The 22388-nt window shown below is 48.8% G+C and overlaps 2 long non-coding RNA genes across 2 annotated transcripts; one reads left to right on the forward strand and one right to left on the reverse strand.

The window, feature by feature from the left end:
* Positions 1–5199: 5199 nt before the first annotated feature.
* On the reverse strand, positions 5200–7607 carry LOC140701229 (uncharacterized). Its single transcript, XR_012080191.1, has 3 exons — positions 7483–7607; positions 5775–5891; positions 5200–5355 (listed from the first exon to the last, which is right to left on the reverse strand). It is a non-coding gene; the product is annotated as an uncharacterized lncRNA (long non-coding RNA).
* A 2857-nt stretch (positions 7608–10464) lies between these two features.
* On the forward strand, positions 10465–15023 carry LOC140701220 (uncharacterized). The gene is made up of 3 exons (XR_012080182.1): positions 10465–10611; positions 11996–12246; positions 14757–15023. It is a non-coding gene; the product is annotated as an uncharacterized lncRNA (long non-coding RNA).
* Positions 15024–22388: the final 7365 nt, after the last annotated feature.

The raw sequence follows: 22388 nt of genomic DNA on the forward strand, positions 1-22388 counted from the left end.
CCGGGCAGACCGTGCAGCACAAAGGCCTGAACAGGGCTGTGCGAACGGCTTACGTGAAGGGTCCTCATCATCTGTCTTCAGAGATACAGAAGCTGATGGTTCAGGTAAAACCTCAGGGTGGGATTGAGGAATCCAAAGCTGGTTGGTTTCAAAGGCTAACTGGTCAGACCAGACCCCTGAGCTGTGGTCAGAAGTCTGGCTCAAAATCACGCAGACTCAGCGTCCTAAGTGCTGGGTGCTGTTCCCTTTGCAGGCTCTCGTTGGGGATTCACTGTAGCCCCTTAAATACAGCAGAAATTCCAGCCCCATTAGCCCCCACCCTGAGTGTTCCATGACACAAATCCCGGGAGTGTTTAATTTTCATCTTTGTTTAGGAGGATGAAGGTGGTTCAAGAGAAGACATAAATTCACACTTAGTGACACAAGGTCACAGCCAGTACTTCCTCCACGGAGAGCTATGTGCTCCCACAGTGGTGGCTGGGGGCTGGGCAGAGACTATCTGCTGGTCCCAGAGGGACTCGCTCCTCTGGCCACAACTCATGGGTCGGACAACAGATCCAGAGGGTGACAGAGCATCTTTCCTGGGAATTTGGAACTGACACATAGAAATCAAGTTCACTCATCTGGGGATTGGTGGAGGGGAGGGGCGGTGGTTGGAAATCAAATGAAACCAGAGCATGAGAGAAAGTTAGAAGTGAAAGAGCGAGAGACAGAGAGACTGAGCTTGTGAGAGCAAAGAGTCAGAAAGAAGGCAAACAATCAGGGGACAGAGGAATTCCAGCTCCTGACTGTCTAGTCTGTCCCAGCCCATCAACGACCCCGTGAGATGTTTAAAAACATTCCAGTTTTGCAGATTAGGAAACAGGCTGAAAGAGGTGGGGGCTGGGTTTGGGTGCACAGTTAATTCAATTGCCGCTGGACCCCACACTTCCCATTGCCTGAAGGCCCCCTAATCCTCACTGGGACCCCTGTGGTCCCCTGACAGCCCAGCACCCTGATCAAAGGGCCCCTGCGGGAGTGGGAACCCCTCTTGAGTGTGGAGAGTTCCCTGACCCAAGATGCCATGCATCAGCAGGCTCCCGCTCACCCCAGGTTAACATCAGCCCAGCTGTACAGTCTCCCGACCCGCTTCCCTCCCTGCCAGGCACCCCCATCCTTACCACCGAGTGTACTGCAGGAATTCAGGCACAGGGATGCCCAAATCAACTCGAGCCCACCGGCTATAGAAACAGCAGACTCCCAGCCCCACCTGGGTTGCGAGGGGACAGAAGGTGTCCTCAACTTTCATGTGTCTAAGACAATCTTCTTCAGCTGGAGGTTCTAGAGAAAAATAAAAGGTCCAAAACATAGTTCAGTGAGGAATTCCTCCAAGGACCTGACTCCAGTGTCTACAACCATGTGTACCTACCCCCAGACTTGGGGTGAAGGTGGATTATTGATCAGCACAACCCCTGGTGGCCCAGCTCCTTGGCTTGGCTGCCCAGAGGGGGCTGGGGGAATGGGTAAGGCCAGGGCAATCAGGAAAAGCACAGAGGACCTGACCTCTCCCTTCTGCACTCGTAAACCCTTCCCCAAATCTCAAGGCATTGGACAGAGAGCCGCCACAATAATGAGATGCTCCCATCTCTTCACTCACTCCTGTCGGTTCACTTACATGCTGAGCATCCACTGGGTCCCAGGACATGACACATAGGATGGCTGATGGGACAGGCTTGGTCCTTCCCCCTGGAACCTGTTCAATCTGATCAAAGAATGATCACTCATAAAGAGTTTCTCAAAATTATACAGAGACCAAAGACCAACTGCAGAGTGAACCAAATTTAAAAATATATATGAAGATACCCCAGTCTCCCCGCCTAAGGTTAACAGCATAAAGCAAAAAATTCTTGCCTTTAATCACCAAGGAAGTTGTCACCCCCTCTCAGGTGGAAAGGAGAGTTATTCTTTGAGCACGTCACAGAAGTGCTCCATCGGATTGGACCAGGGCACCTACATTCATTCAGCAAATGTGTATAAGCTCCTACTATGTACGGGAATCTCCTAACTAGACCGTTCCCAAGGCTCTCGGGCTTTATCAGTCAACAAAATAGACATGACTCCCCATCACTGGGGGCTCAGAATTTTAGCAGAGGAAACAGGCAGCATGTTGGGGTAGCAAGAGTTTGGAAAAATTTTTAAAAAAGAGTGATATGAGCAAACTCGGGTGATGGCGGTGGGGTGGGAGGCAGGCAGGAGGGAATAAGGCAATCCTGGCAGATCTCACGGAGTAATGAACTTGAAGCAGAATAGATCCGGAGGAAGAAGGAAGAGCCGGAGCCAGAGGCCCCCAGAGTGAGGGGGAGAGTGTGGGCAGAGAGGCAGAACACGCCGGGTCCTGAGGCCTTTGTGACGACTTTGGCTCCTAATGACATGGTGAACCGTTTAGTGAGTTTTGAGGGGAGGGGTGATGTAGTCCAACTTATGCTTTTGTGTTTGTGTTTTTTGGGGGGAGGTAATTTATTTATTTTAATGAATGTGCTGGGGATTGAACCCAGGATCTCAAGCATGCTAAGCATGCGGCCTACCACTGAGCTACACCCACCACCCCCAATTTATGTTTTTACAGGCTCCCTCTGACTCTGTGTGGATGAGAGATTGTAGGAAAGCAAAGATGGAAACAGGAGGCTATTGGTATCCAGGAAGGGCTGAAGGTGGCTCTTAGGAGGGCGGGGAGCAGAGAGCAGGTATTTAATTAAGACAAAATATCCAGAATTTTCTAACAAGCTGGATTTGCTATCTGTGAGTGTAAAAGAAAGAGAGAGAAAGGACATGGTTCCAACATCTGGGCCTGGACAATGGGAGGGATGTCCTCTCCGGATGGGAAAGGGGATGGGAAAAGGTGGGGCTGAGCAGGTGGAAAGGGGCTGGTATCAGCTCAGTTCTTCAATGTCATGGTTAAGGGGTGTATTACATATTGCCACAGAAGTGCCTAGTAGGTAGAGGAATCTGTTTTCTTTTTCTTTTTAACATTTAAAAAATATAATTTAAACATATTAATTGTATTATGTGAATGATTTGGGAATTTTGTTTCATGCCAAGGTATAAGTTATATATAGCCAAATGGAACATATATCAAAAAAGGGGAGAAATGAGGGCTTTCACATAAACTGACTGTCCGTAACGTAGGTAAAATTTCAATAAAACCAGTCTTCAGGGCAAAAACCTCATCTCGGTGTTACATAAAAATAAATGAAAAACGACTATGTTGATGTACCATTATTTCATGTTACATAATAGCCCCAAACTAACACAGTGTTTAACTATGAGGCTTGTAGAAATACTATTCGCTTTATTCACATAAATACAGAAGTGCAGAAATGTTCTAAGGTAGAATTAGCATCTTAGTGGAAATAATACATATTTGAGCATTTTACATGATATATATGTACTGATTCAAAATTTGGAAAAGTAATTACATAGTAGAACATATGTATGAATGAGAAAGCAAGATGAATGAAAGGAAAAGAATGTGATGTGAGTCTCAGGGATAAAGGCTCAGATGGAAAGGGGAAATCAGGGAATTTTGGAGAAATCGAGAAATTGATGGCATGCCAATTTCCAAGGCTGGGTTGCTTCCACCAAAGGAATAGCAGAGAGAGAGAGGAGAGGCCCAGGAACCCACCCTGGGGAACACCCACAGTATATGTTTGGAAAAAACAGGAGACATTGGCAAAGGACCAGCCAGCAGGCCAAAAGCAGAAACAGACAGAGCGATGGGCTGGAGGTTGAATGAAGCAGGAACACGGGGTAGGAGGGATGGAAGAGCTGGGTCAAATGCTGCCGAGGGGCCAAGCATGATGAGGAGTCAAAATTGACCACTATATTTAGCAACATGGGGTCACTGATGGCCTTGACAGGGCAGTTTCCAAAGAGCGAGGGATCAGGCGAAAAGCCAGAGTGGGTGTAAAAGGGGATGGCTCAAGAGAAGATGCAGACAGTGAGTTTAAACAACTCCTTAAAGATTTGCTGCAAAGACACAGGGTGGCAATTGGTGGGGGTGAATTAGGGTCAAGGAGTGCTGTTTGTTTAAGAGGATGGACGTTTATATACTGATGGTGCCAACTAGCAGGAGAACAAAATAGATGAGGCAGTGAAAGAGAGGATGGTTTTGGGAGTGACAACCCAGAGAAGATGGGAGGGATGGGGCCTCGGGGACTTTTGGAGGAACTGCCTTTCGATGCCAATTTTAATAAGCAGTGGGGCACCGAGAGTGAGGTCACAGACATCAGAAGGCGAGCGGATGTGCTGGGAGTTGCTTGTGAAATTTCTCTTCTGTTGGCTTGTTTGCTTGTTCAAAATATAAAACAAATGTTACCAGCTGAGGAACAAGGAGGAAGAAAGAGTTACTGGAGCCATGAGCAGAAGATAAGAAAGAGCCTTCCAGGGAGAATGGGACAGTAAAAAGGGCAGGGGGAGGCGGGGGAGTGAGCTCCCAGAAAGTTACATTTTCTCTTTGACGTCCCCAAATGTGTGATGTGTTATTACCCTTCCTGCTGTCTACAAAATAAAAATTAATTATATTTCAGAGGAAATGCTATTTCATTCTAAGAGGCTGCCTGTTTCTCAGGAATGGTCATCTTAAACTGCAAATATTACAAACAACGTTGAAAAGATGAACCTGTGTACCTAGAATCCCCTATTTTCTATTAATCTGTTTACTACTTATTTCCCCTATCAATAACACATAACAAATACTGCCATGATGGAGGTTCATCGATGCTTAAAAGGAAATGAAATCTGTATCCTTTTGCTAAATTCCATGGCTTCCTTAATATGCAGTTCCACTTGGAATTTAGGAATGTCTGGTATAAGAAGTGAGAAACAGTTTGAGAAAATCCCGGCTCAGAATTATACATCACAACCACATCTCACAAGTATATACAGCCGTAAAAATGTTTAAAAGCAAAACTCCGTAACTACTCTTAAAGAACTTTGCAAACCTGGGCCTGCCAAGATGTTTCCAAACTGGAAAGGAACTCCAATCTCTTGCCTGGTACCGGAACAGAGGCTGGCCAGCCTTTTCTGTAAAAGCGAGAGAGTAAATATTTTCAGTTTTGCAGATCATTTTGTTGTAACCATGCAGGTAGGCAATAAGAAAGCTAAGAGCCCTGGGAGACAGGAAACAAATGGGCATGCCCACACTCTCCCTTCCACTCAGGGCAGCTTCTCTGTGGTGGGGAGCTTTGCCACAATCACTTGCTTCTTTGTTTCCATTGGTTTCTTTGTTTCCACCTTACTGCTCAAGCTCAGAACTTCAGGTGGGCCTGGTCCTTCAGCATCCATGCAGAGAAGGCTGAGCGGGGTTGGGAACCCCACCTGATGGAGAAGAGAGATTACTGGGAGGGACATTGTGGAGGCCACCATGACACGAGACAATCACACCTTCCGCAGTGAAAGGGAACGAAGACAAGGGAAGGACACAGTAGTGGGACCCCTAGGTCGCCTGCCAGGCTTGTTCTCCCTCCACGGCAACCATGGGGGCCTGGGGAGTGTTGGGCTTCAGCTACGGTGATTAGGATGAAGGGACTCAATATAAAGGACCCTCCACCTCCTCACTAGGTTCCAAACGCAGCCCCTCTAAGTCCACCCTCTGAGTTTCTGGAACTCTGCTGGAAGAATACATGAGCAGGCCAGAGCCAGAGCCCAAGCCAAACATGACAGGGGTCTCGTGGGGCTGTAACCCCATGCTCAGTGGTCGGGGACTCCTTGCAAATCTGCATAAATCCCTGTTCCACCTCATTCCTGGGAGAAACCCCAGATCTCCTCCTGCTCTGTCTGTTCTTCTCTTGAGGCTATTGTCCTGGAGGGATGCTGAGTCCTTGAACCTGGTCCTCCAAACGTACATAAGCAGCCTGTTCAATAAAACAAATTATGCACTTTTTCACATTTGCCAGTTTTTTGATTCCAGAAAGGCTGTGGGACTCATTCTCACAGTCTCCTGTGCCGCCACCACATGGTGACCCTCTGCTCATGTAAACACGATTTCCCACAACTGCACCCTGCCTCCCAGCTTGTCAGAGGGGAGTGTCCCACAAAGACACAGGTGTTTGGGAGGATCCTGTCCCCCAGCAGAAAGCCTGCTCCTGGAGCCACGGACAGGGATCTGGCCTCCTAAGCCGCTCAGCTCTAATTCAAAGCCTAAAGTGGGGGCCCCGAACATTGCTGAATGACTTTCTGAATCACCTGGACTGGAGGGGACTGATTTTCTTTCCAGGAATGGAGGTAGCGTAGCCTCCATTTTCAGGGCTGACCTTGACGATGGATCTAGTTCCCCCGACTGCACCGCAGGAAGGAGAGGCCCTTCCATCCCACAGCTTGGAAACCCAACCCAAGGGAGTACTGAAGCAGTACATTGCTGCCAGGTCCAGCATCCCTGCAGAGTGGCCTCTGCCCTTGAATGAGCCCCTTCCCAGGGCCTTTCTTGCCTGGACACGACCACACCCCAGACTGTGCCAGAGCTCTGGGGCTCTGCGTGTCCAGGGCACACAGGTGGGACCTGAGCCAGGTGTCCCCTGGGCCTCAAGGGAGAGAGGTCTGCTTCTGCATCAGGGGAAGGTGACCCCACAAGGCTGGCAGGACACTCTCAATATGGACCTCCAGGAGCCCTGAGAGCAGTTTCCCTGCAGGTGTGAAGAGCCATCATCAGGAGGGCAGGCCCCTCTTTATGCAGACCATCCAGCAGTGCTGGGCCCACGTGCTGACCTCAGAAATCTACATGCCCCCAGGATACCCCAGGCAACCTCACAACTTCGTCACTTGGTGACCTGGGTACCACGAGCTCCTTGGCCATCCCATGAGGGTGGTCCTTGCAGGCATGGTCTCCAGGTTCTCCCGTTGAGAAATCCCCCTGGGTTTCTGTGGTCACAGAGCACACACCAGAAGATTCTAGTCCTGCAGTGACCCCCACAGCAGTCAGCTCCCCTGTGCATGTCCAGGGACAAATGACAGCAATTTATTGCCAGGAACCGTGATGAACAAGGGGGTGGGATTCCATACTAAGTTCAGGATTCTGGTAACTCACTCTGCACCCCAAAAAGCTTCCATGAGAAATGTGTGTATTGGGATGTCTGTGCCCCTAGAAGAGCTGTTCCTGAGGGTTCCTGGGACCCTCCAGCCCCTCTCAAGGTTCTCAGATCCTGGGTCTAAATTTCTATCTGCCTCTTTTGGTGTACGGCACCTGTGTCTCGTGGTCACAGGTCACTTTATTGCATGACTTGGCATGTTCTTAGTGCTCGTCCTCCACCCCTGCACTAGACTCCCAAGATGTTCCCACTGACCCTTGGCTCCCTGGGTGGCTTGGGGGGCCCTAAGTCTGCACACTTCACTCTCCTCCTCTACCCCCACCTCTGGGGCCACCCCTAGGTGGACTTGGAGGTGTTTGTAAATGAGTCTTACACAAGGACATGTCTGGACAAAGCAGGACCCCACCCCCGGAAAACTCACCTGCTCCCTTCTCAGAAGAGGACCCCACAGCCCCACATTGCCTCCCAGGGGTCTACTCAGGACACAGTCCTCCAGTTATGGGCAAGGTGTCTCCCTGGAATCCTTGCTTCCAGGAAGAGTCTCTCTGTCCTTCTTCAGAGTTTAGAGGCGTTCCCATGTCCCTGACCACCAAGATGCCCAGCACAGTCCCTTCAGTGACCTGGAGAGACAAGGAACTTATGTGGCCACAGGTCTCACAGGACACACCTGCAGGGACCCCAGACTAAAGGGCTGTCCTTCTGCCTTCTCAGGTGTGGCTCCTGTGGTACCTTTTTGCAGGGGGTCCAAACGGGGAGTGTGGCCCAAAGCAGTTCATGGGGCTCTCTGGGCAGGGAAGACTTGGGCCAGGTGGCCTTGCCTGGTTTCCCTGCTGGGCCACTCTGAAAACCCCCGCTCCTCTGGCTGTGGCTGGAGGACCCCCAAACCTCAGGGCGGGGCCCTTTCTCTCAGCCTCCACTGACTCCAAAGCCACGCTGGTGCTGGCGAGGGGAAAGAGCTTTCTTGCCTTCTTTTGGCCAAGTTGCCACAGGTGGATGCTGCGGGAGGCTGGAGAGAGAGGTAGCACTTGCTCAGATGTGAGTGGTTAAGCAATTTGACACCCTGTCAACTAGCCTTAAACATTGGAATGAGGACTTTCCCGGTAAAGCTGGAAGTTACTTTCAGTAACTTGTCTAAAGATTTCTTTCTTTTTTTTCCACTTAAAGACTCATAAAATCTCTCCCAGGTCATTCCTGGTATGGACCATTATCCAGGGATCAATCAGGAAATGCAGGAGGAGAGGGGTGGGGGTGGGGGAGAGGGGAGGTTAGATCAGAGCCCACGGAGAGGAGATGCCCCTCCCAGGAGCCACACACTGGGCTGTGGCTTCTGGCATCCAGCTCTCCTGTTCTCAGGCCCATTCCATCTGCGGAGTTTTCCAAAAAAACAATGGTGGAAGGGCCATGGAGGACACCTAGACCTTCCAGAATAGACAGGGGGAGCAGAGTCACCATGCTGGCCCTGGGTTTGGAGACAGACCTGCAGTGGAGACCACAGGCTTCTAAGAAGCCAGTTTCGAAATAAAGGCAGTATGCGCTGAAATACCCGGTTCTAGCGAGTTCTTCATCATAGACATGTAATTTACATAGTTCTCACCACGAAATTCTGTGTTCCCAACACGCTACATGAATGACGGCTTCAACACACATTCATTTCTGAGATGTGAACAAGTGTAGAGCCGCTCTTTCATCCAGCATAATGGGCATGGCTACACCTAAGAACACTTACCAAGATTTCTCAGCAAGAGCCAATTTCGAAATAAAGGCAGTTTGTGCAGGAAAAGCCTGTTGGAGTGAGGGCTTCCCCATACACATGTAAGTTATATAGTTCCTCTCACCATGAAACGCTGTTCCCAACATGCTACATGCATGAAGGCTTCGACACACATTCAGTTCTAAGATGTAAGCATGTGGAGAGCCGCTCTTTCATTCAGCACAAAAGGCATGGTTACACCCAGGAAGATTTACCCAGATTTCTCAGCTGCTTCCTTCAGCCAGATTCAAAATAAAGGCAGTTTGTGCTGGGAAAGCCTGTTGGAGCGTGTTCAGAGCTGTTTCGGGCTCTGTCCCAGCTGGAGGGTGCAAAGCCCAACCTCCAGAAAGAGGGACCAGGACCCCACCCGCCAGGTGGTGTTGCCTTTGTTGGGGAACAGTGATCTTTGGGTAAGATATTTTGCGGCTCTCTCTAAAAACTGATTTGACTTAAGTTTGCATCCTAGCCACCAGTTCCAGGACAACAGAAAAGGCATACCCTACATCCCTTTGCACTCAACTCTTCCCAAAAGAGCAAATATTTGTCCATGAAAATACCAGCTGCTCTTCTAAGGCCCACTAAATACCCAGCAGTGTGGGCGGCGCACTCTTGATCAGGGACAGGAGGAGAGGGAACAGCGGTCCTCCGGCAGGCTTGGCCTGGTGTGGCAGCTGCGCTGTGGGTGCGTGGTGGGGAGGGAATGCAGGGAATCCTGTTTGAGGGGCCTCTGTGCACGCCTGCATTATAGTCTGAGGTTTCATACAAAGGCTCCAGGCATCCTAACTGATCAGATACAGCCCCCACCCTTGGGCTGGAACCACCAGGAGATAAGTACCTGTAACAGGGACACTGCCTGGTGTGGGGAGAGGTCATGGGACACTCCGGGGGCAGGGGCGGTGGTGCTGGGGAAGGCAGGGGATGCAGTGAAGGGTGGAGGGAGCAGGGTCCTTTGCTTGGGGGTGCGAGTTCTTTGGGAGACCACAGGGCATGGCACACATCATCCCCACCCTATACCCCAAATTCCTAGCCCCGCCAAAACAGGGGCTGCTCTGCACCCTCTCAACGTGGCTCTCCTGTAAGACCGCACCCAACCAGGCATCTGGCACCCTGCCCTACCTCCCCTCTTGGGACAGATCCCTTCTTCTTGGAAACTGCCTAGCAGCGCGTATTCAAGGCCGGCAGTCGGCCTGGCGGATCTGCACTTCAGGTGCCCTACCTGGCCAGCCGTGCCTGCCTGGGCTCAGTCCTCTATCTTGCCCACCGGTAGCCTGGGTCCACTTCCGGTGCAAGCGGAGGCCCCGGAGCCCAGGCTGAGCCCCGCACACAGACAGGTGAGGGTGCCCCCGCCCCGCTGCCCCGCCGCCCCGCCGCCCCGCCCACTGATGGCAGCACTGCCCCAGCCTCCGGCCGGTGCCACCTGCAGGTGAGGACGTCCGCGCGGCCCCGCCCGCCCCGGCCCCGCCCAGCTGCCCCATAAGCCTCCCCCCACCCCCGTCCTGGCCGCGCCCTGGCTCCCATTGGCTCCGAAAGTTCTGCCCTCGCACGTCTAGCCTCGGGAGGACGCAGACGCAAGCGCTAGGGGAGGGCCCCGCGGCGTTGCCATGGATACAGACGCCGCGCTCCTCGCGGGCCGGCGTGCGCTTCTGGGGCAGGCAGCGGGCTCCGGAAGTGTGCAGCTGCCCGGGACCATGGCGGTGTTTGCTGCTGGGGATGGCGGCTTGCTTGGCCGGGCCACTAGTTCTGGCCGCGTCAGTCGGCGGCCGACATCCTTTCTGGGGCGGCGTCTCACAGACGGTAAACGTACGGCCGCGCCGTTGGCGGGGCCAGTGGACATGGACCGGGGTGGGATCCGGGTTGGTGTGGCGGCCGGGGAGTGCTGTGGTGCCGGGGAGCGGGTTGGGGCGGGGGGGACAGGGCTGGGGCACAGCCTCTGGCTTTCCTCCCCCTCGGGCTCTGGGGCTTGGACCGCGAGTCCGGGTAGCCCTGCGTGGCCGCGGCCTCCCAGAACCCCTGGGAAGGGCAGGTGGAGGACCCGTCTTTTATGAAGCGGGGCCTTACCCGGGTTTTGAAGAGCCCCAAAATCAGATGTTGGAATAGGGTGGTTTATCAGCCTTGTATATCAGCAGGGAAATTTCAGTTCCATCCAGATGTTGGCTCCTTCGATAAAACTCAGGAGTAAGACAAGGGTCAGTGTCAATTAGCAGTTATCTAGGGCTTGACTCAAAATAGACTGTGCGGGGTGTAGAGATGGTAGATGGGCCCTCCCTTTCAAGGTTGGTAGTCTTCTGGAATTAGAGGCCTCAGTTGAGGATTACATCCTCATCTGCAGTAATGGAGGTTGTGGGAAACATTAACACAGAGAAGGGAGGGGTGTTGCTGCGGTAACTCATTAAAGAAGCCAGGACACTTGCCTGGCTCTTGTGTAGGAGAGTCTCGCCTAGGGTAGGGCAGCAGTTATCAAAGTGAGTCCGAGGCCCCTGAGATGCAAGACTATTTTCGTAGAAACGCCGGGAAGTCACCTGCCTTTTGCACACTCTTGCACTCCCGAGTTTCCTGTGGGGTTTTCCAGGGAAAACCTGGTCTGTGATATCACAAAACAGGTAATGTAGAGGCAGATAGAATTAAGCTCTCACCAGTCCAAAAGAGATTTTCAGAAATTAAAATCACTGCTATTCCTCTCATTAATGATTTTTGTTTAGAAAAATATACTTATTTTTTGCTTAAGAGTATTAATGGTATCATGTAGTAGGTTGTTATTATTTTTAAGTGAACTCATAAGCATTTTTTAAAGTTCTTATTTAACTTCTAACACAGGAACTATTGATAGATTTAACCTACATAAACAGCAGCCTTTTGAAGTCCTCAGTAATTAAGAGTGTACAGGGGTCTTTAGGCCAAGAAGTTTGAGAGCCCCTGGAGAACGGGTGCTCAGGTACTAGTCAGGTGCTTAGCATTGATAGACAGATGCCAAGATGTCTTCTGCATGTGCTCCCGGACTCGAAATAATTGGCCACACAGAGATCAGTGGGCAGTGCCTCCACTATACAAACCAGAAGCTGCTGAACGTGTCTTGAGTCTAGGCCATGTGCTGTGCAGAGATTCCCATTGTATCTGTTCTATCTAAGCCGGGATTCCTGTGCAGAGACCTGGCCCTGAAGACCCGCTCTCCTTTGCTCCCTGCCAGGTACCTTCTGTGTTATGTCAACCCTCCGGAGGGCTTCAGCCTCCGTAGGGGCGTCTGTATCCACATCGCCTTCCTCCTGAAGACCCTGCTGAAAATGGAGGAGTCGGTGCTGGTGATACCCCCTTGGGGCCACCTCTACCATTGGCAGAGCCTGGACATCCACCAGGTCCGGATTCCCTGGCCTGACTTTTTTGATCTCTCAAGTCTCAACAGAAACATCCCTGACACTGAGTATGAACAGTTCATTGCAGGTGAGATGGTGATCGTTTAACTGGGGCCAGACGGTTTTTGTTCTGGTTCCGATGTGAACATCGGGCCGTCTTGCTTCGGGCTTGTCAGTCTGCTTAGGGGCCGTGCTCATGTTTCCTGCACTGCAGGTGAATTTGGTCTTTCCACAGTTTTTCTCAGGAAATATATCTGAAGTGTAAGAGCTCTGTGTTCCCTCCCCTCTGAAAACCCTGGCCTTCTGGTGAGATGGAGCGGTGACAAGGAGGCCACTGCCACAGAGGCCTTGTCCCAGCAGGACTCACTCCCTGGGCAGTAAGGGCCATTCTTACCTGAAGGAAAACACGATGTATGTGTACCATGGGCCACGTGCTGGAGAAGGTATGTAACCTCTCATTCAGTATAATTTGGTCCTGCTCAAGCTTCCCATTTTACTTTTTGTAGGAGGTAAGAGTTGAAGATTTTCTTTGAATACAGCTATTTAGAGCTTATCTTTTTTTCTAAATTGAAATGTGGTTGATTTACAATGTTTAGTTAGTTTCAGATATACAGCTGTTTTGTTAGTTTCAGGTATACAGCATAGTGATTCAGTTGTACATATACATAGTCTATTCTTTTTCAGGTTCTTTTCCATTATAGGTTGCAAGATACTGAACATTTTCCCCTGTGTTCTACAGTGAATCCTTGCTGTTTGTCTGTTTTACATATAGTAGTTTGTAATTGTTAATCCCAAACTCCTAAGTTTGTTTTCTAAGTCTGTGAGTCTGTTTTTGTTTTGTAAATAAGTTTATTTGTATCTTTTTTAAAAATTCCACATATAAGTGATATCATTATGTTACTTGTCTTTCTCTGTCTGAGTTATTTCACTTTAGTGTGATAATCTCCAAGTCCATCCATGTTGCTGTAAATGGCATTATTTCCTTCTTTGTTACAACTGAGTAATATTCTTTTATATCTAAATACTACATCTGTATCCAGTCATTTGTCAGTGGGCGTTTAGGTTGCTTCTATCTCTTGGTCATTGAAAACAATGCTGCTGTGAACATTGGGGTGCAGGTATATTTTGAAATTAAGGTTCCCTCTGGATATATGCCCAGGAGTGGGATTGCTGGATCAAATGATGTCTTTTTTTAGTCTTTTGAGGAATCTCCATACTGTTTTCCACATTGGCTTCACCAAAATACATTCCCAGCAATAATGTAGGAGGGTTCCCTTTTCTCCAAGCCTCTCCAGCATTTATGGTGAGTGGATGTTTGAATGGTGGCCATTCTGAGTAGTGTGAGATGATAGCTTATTGTAGTTTTGATTTGCATTTCTCAGATAATTAACGATATTGTGCCTTTTTTTCATATGCCTATTGGCCATTTGTATATCTTCATTGGAGAATTGCTTGTTTAGTTGTTCTGCCCATTTTTGGATTGGGTTCTTTATTTTTTTTTCTTATAAAGTTGTATGAACTATTTTTATAGTCTACAAGTTAAGCCATGTTCAGTCTCATCTTTTGCAAATATTTTCTCACATTCCATAGGTTGTCTTTTCGTTTTGCTTATGGTTTCTATTGCTTTGAAATAGCTGATAGGTGTAACTAGGTCCCATTTGTTTATTTTGGCTTTTATTTTCTGTTGCTTGGGTGGATTGCCCTAGGAAAACACTGCTGATATATATGTCAAATAATGTTTTGCCTATGTTTTCTTCTGAGAGTTTTTTAGCGTCTTGTCTAATGTTTAAGTCTTTAAGCCATTTAGAGTTTGTTTCTTTTTTGGGTTTTTTTTTTCAACTCTATTATATTCTTTCTATTTGTGGTTACCCTATTTTTCAAGTATATCAACCCATTATCATATCTATTTCCTTTAGACTGATAATCACGTAGGCTCCAACACATCCTAAGAATAATGAGAAAAAGGAAAAAGAAAGAGAAAAAAAATCTATCTTTTCTTGCTACCGTCTCCCTTTCCCACCTTTTTGTATTTTGATGTACTTTTTCTTTTTTACATCTTCATGTTTATTGTCTTGTAACTCGTTATTTCATTTCCAATGATGGTTTTCCCATTTCTATAGCATCCTGCTTCCTTTCTGTTTAGAGTAGAACCTTTTAATGTCTCTGTTTGGTTCCATAATGCTGAATTATCTCCCTAACCCCCTCCCTCCTGAGCCTCTGAATACTCAGTACAGGGAAGCCAAACCATCCTAGCCTTCATCGGTCTTGGGATGCAATCTTCAGAGTGGGAAAGAAGAATCATTGAAAAATAATATTCTGTTTGTTGCTTTCTACCCTTGCCCAGAGAGTGAGAATCACCTCTGAAGGCGGAGGAAGAAAGATGGGGGCACGGGGCACAAAGTCTTTTCTCCTTTTGCTACTGAAAAAATGATTTCTTTTGTAATTAGTGATGATGCCCTTTAAATTGGTAAGATCGAGATTCCACAGCTTCAGCGCCTGTGAATAACCAGCTGGGAGAAAGCTCTCCAGGGCCCCTGCAGTGGGAAAGGCAGCCCCTCTGAGCACCTGTTGTTCTGTATTCTTCCTGCCTCCACACAGGTTCACTAGGCACTGTGCAGGATGATGCAGTTCCCCAAGGTGGAGGACTGGGAGACCCCTGCTTGGTGGCGAGCCACAGGAGCCCACACTTGAAGGACAAAGTGAAGAGTAGTGGGGCGGGCATAGGAACAGAGGATGGTTGAGACCCAGGATAGTTTCCTGGAGGCCAGCAGGTGAGACTGGTGGGGCAGATGGGGCCCTGGTGCATGGGCAGTCCTTGAGGGATCTGAAGCAAAGATATGAACCAAGATACTGGATTCGTGTGGGGGTAAATCTCCCCCTGGAGGCTACGTGGCAGTGCAGCGAGCCCAGGAGGAGCGGGCATTTCCCCAAAGTTGGGTTGACAGATCACAACCAACTCACTGGGAACCGAGAGGTACAGAGATATTGTTAACTTTTTGTCCCTCTTCCTGGAAAAAAATTGCTTCCTGTTGAATAGCCTGTGTAGTTAGTGAGAATTAAAGACATGAAGTAACATTTCCTCAAAAGTCATCCATTGTGTAGTTGTTAATAAGGGTCAAATGCAAACTTGAATAGATTAAATCAAACAGTCATCATCATATTTTAAAATCTTTTAAAATAAAAAATCTTGCTGTCTTTGTTCTTCATTTCAGGGTTCACTTGGTGATAATAGTAACAAAAGCAACAGCAAACCTTTAAAGAATTCTGTCCTGCTGTTCCAGGAACTCTGTGTTCATGACAAACCAATGAGGTGGCACTTTACAGGAAGGACAGTCATTAATCACACAGCTAGTAAATGGCAGGGGTGGGACTTGAACCCAAGCTGTCTGGCCCCAGAGCCCCCTCTCAGGCCCTTCAGTGCAGCTCATCACTTGGTATGCCCAACAGAGGCCAGCATTAAAGAGCAGTGTGACCTTGGCCAAGGCTGCTTCACTGCTTGGCCTCTGTTTCTTCATCTGTAGAATGGGGGTGTGGGCAGTGAACTCTGTGAGCTCAGTGGTCACTTCCTCCAGCTCTGCTATTCTACTGCTTTGAGTTAATTTAAGAAGTATCCGAGCCCCTGAATGGCCCACCCATAGGCTGGCGCTTTGCTAGGCCGTGGCTTACGGAGAAAAATAAGATCAGCCTGCTTCTCCGAGGAGCCTGTGTCCCTCCACGGCAAACGGCTGTGAGGCCCAGGCTCCCTCGCTGGCAGTCGGGGACTGGGCAGGAATGTCTGATAGAAGATGGAGGCAGAGCCCCTCCGGGAACAGTGGTGGCCACAGAGCTATCAGGAGCGGGAGCATCTGTCCAGGCTGCTGAGAGGGGGGCCCTCATGAGGCCAGTAGCCCCCCCAAACTAAGCCCTCAGGACAAAGATCCAGCCATTCCTGCAGTGTCACAACAGAGCCAGTCCATCCTCATCACTGTGCCCCTGTGCTCCTTTGTCCTGGGGCCTCTCTTCCCCCTACACCCAGAAGACTCTTCTCCCTCTCTTCTCTGAGTGTCCCCTCACTTCACCCATGGTCCCTGCTTCCTGGGCCACCATCTATGGAGTTGACGATTTGCCCCCTCACACCCTCCGTTTGATCAGGAGCCTGGGTTGACCCTCTTATGCTCACTTTCCCCCATGAGGTGATTTCTCCTCCTCTCTTGGGAACACCTGGAAAACCCAGTCCATTCCTAGCAGTGCCTGCCACCCTGGCCTCCCTGCTCATCTGCCTCAGTCAGGAGCAGCTGGACCACCAACTCTGTATTGCCTCACCACCTACCATCAAGACGTCAATGTTGATTCTCCCTCCACCACCCAGTATGGTCATTGTAGGGTCTTCTTCTCCGTCAGACTGAGCCAGACACCTCCCATTCACCCTACCCCCGGGCTCATACCTGGGCGTGTCTCCACCCCAGGTCCAGCCTCTCTCCTTTATGTGCCCAACTCTAGCCATCCAGCTGCTTCTCCACCAGCCTCCTTGGCCCTCCTTCACCCTCACTGGGGCATCATGCACTGATTCCTCTGCTTTCCTACCTGTCCATGTTCCTCTTACTTCCACTTCCCCACCTTCCAGCTCTGCATCCACTGTCAGCACTCTCTTTATGACAAACAAAACTCCCTTGACCCTTGATCTTTTCATTTCCTCACCAGGACGACTTCCATCTCGGTTCACCCAGCTCTATTTGTTCTGAGCCTGCAGGCAGCAGGCTCTCCCAGCACAGATTTCTAAGACTACAAATCAATGCCCAGCATGTTGCCACTGCCAGGCAATCCTCCAGGATTTCTCTAGTGAGCACATTTCCCCACTTGCCACACAGTGGTGTCAACATTCTATGCTCTCTGCACACCTCTAAGCTTCCCTCTGTCTCTTCCCTGACTCCCAGCAGATGGCCTTGCCTCCTGCTTCAGAGAGAATGACATGTTACTGGAAAGGAACTCGCTCACCTGCAGCAAATCTGCTCACCTCACCTTTTATCTGTCCCTCTCCCACCTGGACTCTAGCTGTAGTTGTTCTTAATTTAGTGAGTTTAGTTGACATATATATTATACACAGTTAAAAGCTTAGCACACTATAGGCTACCTTCTTGGGCTTACTTTTTCAATTTAACAGAGTGTATGATGCATCCACTTCGTTGCATGTACCTGCAGTTCATTTGTTTTAACTGATCTTAAATGTTGTGTGTGTGAAAGTAACACAAGGCAAGTGTAAGCCAGGATTCAGGATGCTGGTTACTTCCTGTGAGAAGAGGCCTAGGGCAGGATAGGACACAGTATGTCACTGTCAATAGTCCTGTTCTGGTGCTGGGTGATAGGTTCACAACTGTTTCTTATAATATTAATTTTAATACATAAATACTTCTGACAGGCACATAAGGTGAGAATGTGTCATGAGCCAAGATATACAATGGATAATATTACATCATTATTGTTATGTAATCTTGTTATAAAATATATTAATCATAATCCTACATTGTTATGTGTTATATATTATATAGATGCATGAATTATATATTATGTATATAAATAACTACATATGTATTATATACTATCTGATAATAAATAAACAGAACATAACATGCTAGTATATCTACTATTATGTATTATTTAATAAATAATATACAATATCCTGTTATATGACATGGCACCTAATCTTTAATCAAATAAAAATATGTCACTATATGTAATGGTAATTAATAAAATTAAATGAAAATGCCCTCAGCTTTTAACGCCAACACCGCTCCAGCTGTCACTGTCTATCTTCTTCCCTTTCATGGTCGAGGTCCTCACGGTGCTATCTGTTCCCCTTTTCATCTCGTTATCCTGAACCTTCCTCCCCCTCCCATCCCATGCTGCCTTCTTCCCCGTGGTCCCTCTAGTCACCAGCGGCCTCTGGGGCACTGATTTCCAGGCAGTGTCTCAGGCCCAAACTCACCAGCCTGTCCTCCGCCTCTGCCACCGCTGGTGGGGACGGGTCAGGGGGCAGAGTGCACCTGTTGTCCTGGAAGAGAATGCAGCACAGACTCCGTGACCAGCAGGAGGTGTGGCCGGGACCTGCAGGACTGGGGGAGAGCCAGACTGTCTGCATCCAGACTGGGGGCACTTGGAGTGTGAAGAAGCCCAGTCCTCACTGCCCCTGAAGTGAGGAAAACACCCTCAGGTGAGTTAAAGTGCTTATGACCTAGGTCTGTTGGCTGCAAAGGACAAAGGGGTCTCTAAGGGGAGGTTAGTTGATGTTCCAGGCCCCACCAAGGCCCTAAGGGCTGGCGGGGAAGCAGGCTGGATGCTCCACTGGACCCAGTGTCCCCTCGGGGGTGGGACCTTCTGGAACAAGCAGAAAGCCCTCAGTCTCTGGGGGAACGCGGCAGTGTGGGAGCATCCCTGCAGTGAGTCAAGTGACGTCAGGGCCTGTGGGATCCGTTTTTATGGCCACATTGAGCCACAGCAGGAGTGGATTCCTGTCTCTCCAGCTGACATCCTCGTGTCTGAGTGCCAGGTTTCAGACCCGATCCCCTGGGGCGCTAGGACAGTTATACACAGAGGCGGCTCGGGGAGGCCTCAAGAGGGCTGTACTGGCCTTGCTGCCAACACCATTACACAAAGATCAAACAATCCATCGATGGGAAGAAAATAAGAACCATGGTCACATCTGGACCGCAAGCTCAGATGTGGTATATGGGTGATATTTATCGACAATCTGGCGAGGATCTGGTCAAAGCTAGAGGCCAAGGCAGCAAACCGGTAGTGACACTAAGGAACATCGTGGTGCAGAGGCTGGACTGGGGGTCTGCAGGCTCCTCCCAGGAGGAGCCTCAGTGTTTGGGAGGTGGCTAACGTGCCTGCTTCATGTCACTAGCAAGTGATGCCACCTGCGGAAAATCAGCTATAATCCTGAGCCGGGTCAGCCCTGGGTGATGTGATAAAGGCTCCTACAAGAGGAGGCGCCAGACGGATAGTGAACCAACCAACAGGCTGATGAGTTTCTGGCCTGTGTTTACCGTGCTTTCGCAGCCAAGAATGAGGAGAGAGTTGAGTGGCTCACCATGAAGATTTTAACAACTTAAGAGAGTTCCGTGTCTCACTGCATTTCAGTGTCACCCAGAGGAATTCAGGAGGTGTTTAGACCCAGAGGGGACTAACGGCCTCTTGGTTCCTCATCAACCTGACAAACCCACCAGCCCTCTATGGCCAGACCTTGGCAAGTGCCTTCCCTTGTTCTAACAAATCCCTTTCCACTCACGCCTGTGGTATGCTTTTATTTTTGTTTAATTAATGGGAATGAAGATACCTTACAGCCTCTTCAGACCTTTCCTTAGGCCTTCTGCTCTTAGACCCCGGCAAGGGGGCCCGCTGCCCTGGGTCCTGCACTGCAGAGGGTCCCTCTGGCCCTGACACTTCCTCTGGCCACGCCCTCCATGGGGTGGAGTCAGCAGGGCCAAGGGGACAGGGTCATTGGCTCCATCCCGTGCTCTAGAAACCCAGGACCCCAGATGCCCTGTCTCAGCAGCCCCTGACCCATTCCTAGTGCCTGCACCGGCTCTCCCGGAAGCTCAGATTCCCAGGACTCACAGAGAGGCCAAAGGGCAGCTGTATGTATGGAGGGTATGAGCAGATCCCGGATGTGAGTTTTGAGTGTTCCCCTGTGCACATCCAAGGCCCCTTGTGGCAAGGGATGGACCCAGCATTGGGAAGAAAAGGATCAGGCTAGTGGTCAGAGACTGGGAATCAGCTCTCCCCACACGCTCACTTTCTTTGCTGGACTCCCTTTGTCTTGGAATTCTAAATTTGAACCTGGCCTTCCCCCTTATAATGAACGTATATTTGTAAAGGCAGGACTTTAGAACCTACTGCACTTAACATGTTTACATGTATAGGATGTGAGTTCCCAGGTATGCTCTGGCCCTGCACTTCCAAAGGTCCAGAGCAGTTATGTTGGCTCTACTGAGACTGTAATTGGTAAAGACCATCTCCAGAGAGGAGGGCTCCTGCTTCACGCTCCAAAGTCAGGATCTTCTGAGTGGATAAAACAATGGACACTGGACCCTCAATTGTAAATTGATTTAGAATAACGCCAAAGTGTGTAAGACGTGTGTGTGTGCACGCACGCACCTTGGGACGTGTGTTGTACATGACTGTGTGTTTGTGTGTGCTCACGTGCACCTGGGGATGTATGTGGTTCTGTATGTTATGTGTGTGTGTGCGCCTGAGGACGTGTGTGGTTGTGTGTATGTTATGGGTGTGTGGGTGGTACATGACTCCATGTGTGTGTGCCCGTGGGGATGTATGTGGACCAGAGCAAGTGTGTCTGCACGTGTGTTTGTGTGTATGTACATGCATTACTTTTAATAGTAGAAGCTGTCCTTTAGAAATACGATGTAGTAAAAATTGTATGATGTCCTTTGCTGTATAAATCAAAATTAAAATTATCTTCAATCACCAGAAATTTAGTCCCCCTCAGATTCTGTTTTTTTTTCCATATTGATTATGTCCTCATTTTACTGATGAGGAAACTGTAGCTTAGAGATGTTAACTGACTCAACCAAGGGCATGGAGCTCGCGCGCCCAGGGCCAGGACCCAGTCCAAGCCGCGCTGCTCCAGAGGCCTGGAGCCCTGCTCACGATCATGCGTGGCCTCTTGGTGGGGGAACAGATTCTGATGAGCTGTGGCCAGCGTGCAGGCTGCCCGTGCCAGGGACTCGGGAAGCCGAGTGGAGAGTACCAGACAGCAGACAAGAGTGAAGGGCTGCTCAGAAGTCAGATAGTTTCCTAGGTCTTGGATGAGGAAGGAGGCTCACTGCTCATCCTTGATCCCTTTGCTGGTGGCCAAAAGGGACCAAGGCCCACGAGAGCACTTCTGGGAGCTGCCTGCCAACACCTGGAAAATGACTGCTCAGGACTGGCTCTGCAGTAGGAGCAGAGGAAGGAAATGTTGCCTCCTGGTGGACATCCTTTGTGATGGCAGTAGGAGGCCTAGGAGCCTTGGTATCGAGGTGGCAAGGCAAGGTCCTAGTGGATGATCGTTTCCACGTGTCTTAAAAATCATTGCTTCATATATTTTATCCATTTTGTTGTTTATTTTAGGGTGGTAAATATGGTCAGTGTTACTCCATATTACCTAGATTAATTAATTTTTTATTGTTAATTTTCTCTTCAGTGATTTGGAAGCTATATTGCCTCTTAAAGAAAATTCTCTCTAAATCTTTATAAATCATCTCTAAGTTCATATATTTATATGCAATTGGACCAGTATTCCTTTAAGTGTCTCAAAAATGAAATAATCTATTAGATCCTGTTCCTCAATAATGATAAATTTAGCATATTTTACCTCTCTGTTGTTCTAAATTGTGTGTGTGTGTGTTTGTGTGCTCCAGTTACTACTTTTTAGACAGTTGCTTTAAGTTTGTTACATTAACAAAGAAAATATAGGTATATACATCTTGGATTTCATTGCTCACTACCACTATTTAATCCCATGTCTTTCCCACTTTTGAGTTATTTACTTATTGGGATTTCCCAATCAACTGGACACATGATTGACTAATTGTTTTTGAGTGGTGGACTTGGAACACTTACATATCTATATGCAGATTTATGTTCTCCTCATCAACAACTCTCAGAGTGTTGTTGATGGCCCAAGCCTTGTTTTAAATTAAGACATTGTTTTTCATCACCAAAAAAAAAAAATTATTAATTTAAGGTGCTGTCTTTTTATGGCTGGCTAGTCTTTTATGGTGAATGGATATTAATAGAGATTTCCTTAACCTTCCTCCTTCTTTTTGCCATAACTCGTATTCATTGAGAAGCATGTTTTTACCATTTCTCAGATTGGCTTCAACTTTGACTTCTGCTTTAAACCATCACCCAACTCTTTTTCTCCATGCTTATTCCTGAAAAAGTGAGCTCTCTATTGGTTTATAGGTGGTTCCCGTCAAAGATGTGTGACTCCCTGTCCAAAGTTCCAAAGGAAGAGAAAAGGAAAGATTCCTGTTTCTGGTGGTTACATTTTGTCAGGTTAGAGATCTAGTTATCCGTGTGGCTGCGGTGGAATCTGCAATATCTTGGCTCAGAGTTTCCTTTTTCTGGCTTACTGGGGGAACCGCATTAGCTGGGGTCACGTCGCTGTGGCCGTTGTCAGGATCCTGGGACTGAGGCAGCCCCTTTCCCTCCTTGTTATTTTGATCTTGCAAACTGGGTCCCAGCTAT

Source organism: Vicugna pacos, chromosome 14 (assembly GCF_048564905.1).
Source record: "Vicugna pacos chromosome 14, VicPac4, whole genome shotgun sequence".
NCBI lineage: Eukaryota > Metazoa > Chordata > Mammalia > Artiodactyla > Camelidae > Vicugna > Vicugna pacos.